The following is a 3,384-nucleotide window of genomic DNA, read 5'->3' as shown; positions in this document are numbered from 1 at the left end:
AGAACATGCGCAGCGGATGCTCGGCAGTATTTTTTTGTGTGTTCATCAAACGCTGAAATGAAGTATTCGCTGTGAGTTTGTGAGCAGAGCTGCTTTGTGCGGCGGCAGGCGGGTTTGAGGGATGATTGGAAGATTAAAGCCGGTTGAAAGGCCAATTTGACCCCATTTTGACTCTGATGGTTCAGCTGACCAATTTCCTGCCACCAAGTTGCCCACACACACACACACACACACACACACACACACACACACACAAGGACAATAGGTGTACAGTGTGCATGCATAAACATACAATACCTGCGAGCGTGCGCACATGGATACACACACACGTAGGTAGCCACAGAAGGCGGTTGCTGTTGGTGACAGAGAGCGTGTGCTGAAACGTAAAAAAAAAAAGAAGAAAATGGGTGAAAAGACACAATAGGATGAGGGAAGCGACGAGAAAGAAGAGAAGTGACAATGGTTCAGGTCAGAAAATCTCATTGAGGGCGAAGTCAAAGCTTTGTCTGGCTTCTTACACGTGGTAGTTTAAATTCTTTATTTCAGGAGGAAAAATATTATGAAGGAGCAACAAGAGAGTCAGGAAACAGAGTCACTCGTGTGTTGGACACAGGAAGTGTGGCCAAAACACACGCAGCTTCTGTAACCACATAAGTTTTAGAGCCCCTTGGTTTTTTTAACATGTGTACTGTTGAAAAACGGTTTCTCGCCAAACTGCAATGAACCCTGGGATTTGTTTTCGACCATCAGAGCCTTTGTTTCTCTGGCATGAAAGGTCGCATTTGTCGGACGCTTTTGAGGACGCCCTCAGAATCCCGAGTCACGCCACTGTGACGCAATCGGTCTTCAAATGATGACTCCAAGGACCGAGAAAGACTTCTGGATTTCTTAGATTGATTTCTACGTTTATTAGACCCTTCCCAATATTATTCTTTAGTCAAATGTGTTTTCAAATGTAGATGGACAAAGTCTCAGGGAGAGAAAGAGGATAATGTTGGAGTGGATAAGCTGAGAAGTGTGACAGTGGAAACGTAACACAGGCAGGAGAGGGAGCGACAAACACACACACACACACACACACAGGACAGGATGGGAGACGGGAGAGAGAGATAGAGTGTGACACAAAAGGAGAGAGAAGGAGAGTCCAGCTGGTGGCAGAAAGAGAGAGAGATGTAAGGATATGACACCTCCTGTCTCTGCTCTGGCCCTCGCCGGCCTCGGCTGGAACATACATGACAGCGCTGTCACACTCGTTTACGCTCGCTCTCTCCATCGCGGGGGAGCGGTGCACAGTGTGGAGTCATACGCGGTGGGCGAGAGAAGGACGGGCCGACAGGACGAGAAGAAAAGAGAGAGCGAGAAAGAAACAAGGAGAAAGAAAGAAAGAAAGGTCGATGCTTTGACACTTCGCCAACTCCACATTGCTGCCGAAGGAGCGATGTCATGACTTACCACCAACGTGTGTGTGTCTGTGTACTTTTACTGTAATAGTTCACACCTCGGTTAATCAGTTGGCAAGTGTTTTCAAACAGCTCGTTAAACTCGACAACACCAATATTAAAATAAGTGGTAGCAGTTGCACCAGTATCACATCAAAGGAGCGACGACACACAGATAATAGATCCACGTGACTGTTACCTGTTCTGATTTATGGGCTGTAAAAAACGACCTTATGGGAAAAGACACTGGCTGCAGGATCGAGCTCCCGTCCGGCCCCCAGGGCTCGACTGGAGGTTCAGGTTGAAAACGACTTGCATTAAAACAATACGGAGCCATGACAGTGAAGTGTTGGAATGTGGCCTGAGCAGTGAGCTGCTGAGTGACATCCAGCTGCGGTTGGAGTTGAACCTGGTTCACGTCCAATTGTGTTGGCAACCGCACCGCATGCGTCACAACAAGAAGTTCTTCGAGTTAATCTTTTAAATGAATAAATAAACACTTGGACCTGACTTCATGAGCTTTGGCATCGTCACATGGCAGAACCCAACTTTCACCAAGAGGCGGCAAAGCACTATACAGGTCCGTCTGATAAACAAAACCATAAATTGTCACTTTAAGGGAAAAACAATCATACATCTGATCAAATAAACACTGAAGCGATAGGACTATTCGAATAATTCAAAAAGCAAATAGGTTTCCAATCGTGATCTGACGTTTAAGGGCAGAGGTCAACGTGTGGCGCTCTATGGGCATCGACTAACGACAGATAGAAAGCAACACAAAGCCTTTTTTTTAAATATGAGAATGACAGGTGGAACAGGTGCCTAAATGTGGGGAACACAAAGTCAAACAGCTGCCACAAAGTTGGAGCCATGATATTCTGTAAAATATAATAATTTCCCCCAAGACCAAAATATCTCCAGACCTAAAAGTGCCAACATGTTGCAGGTGTGCATTATCATTATTAATGTAACATACATTGATGAAATAGAGTTAATAACTGTATCATGCATATATCTGTGTTCACCACTCGCTCCACCTCCACCTCCAACTTTGCTCCCAACATCCATGTTCATGCCCGTCGACGCAGGCAGGGGAGAAAACTCTGGGCGTCATGTGATTTGCATGCGATAAATAAATGAGGTGTGTGTGTGTGTGTGTGTGTGTGTGTGTGTGTGTGTGTGTTTGTGTGTGTGTCAGTGCGTGGGCTTGTGTCTGCAGAGCTCAGCTGGTTAAAATTGCATGACAGAAGGAGGGGAGGGGGAAGAGCGAGAGAAGCACAAATACAAATGGAAAAAAAATGATCGGTCCGGCCCGGTAGTTAGTTTATGTAAAGACAGAAAAACCACTGAAAGAGAGAGAGAGAGACATAGAGAGAGAGAGAGGGAGTGAGAGAGGGGAATGGGAGTCTTGGAGGGCCCTGTCACCTCGCTCGACACAATAATGAATTTCAAATAAGTTATTCACTTCAGGAGTAAGTGGCTGGCACCCACTCCTTACAGCTGGTTTGTTGAGATAATTGATTTTCAAATAGTTTTGAGGACGAGGAACAGGGGGGGGGGGGGGTTGCTGGGCGTACAGGGGATGACAACTACAACAGGGAGGTGTGTGCACGTGTGGGTACTTTTTGAGTGTGTGCATGTCAATTATGTGTGTGTGTCTCGTGTTTTAATTCGCGCAGGAAAGAGGCCGTGTCGGAATGGAGGCCGGGGCCGCCATCGCTGTAATTAAACTGATACAGCTCTGCAGGCACACGCACAGACACACACACAAACACACACACACACACAGGGAAGATGAATTTTTCATGTCTCACACGTCTACTTCATCTCCTCCCTCTCTCCTCTCTCCTCTCTCCTCGGCTCAGGACATGTCGGCTCGCTAAACTTTGTGCCGCCTTTTTTTTTTCTCTCTCGCCGGGCTGCTAACGTGGCAGCGCTGCTC

Source organism: Limanda limanda, chromosome 15 (assembly GCF_963576545.1).
Source record: "Limanda limanda chromosome 15, fLimLim1.1, whole genome shotgun sequence".
In the NCBI taxonomy this organism is placed as follows: Eukaryota; Metazoa; Chordata; class Actinopteri; order Pleuronectiformes; family Pleuronectidae; genus Limanda; species Limanda limanda.
The sequence above is the reverse complement of the archived record's forward strand: the minus strand, read 5'-3'. Positions refer to the sequence as shown.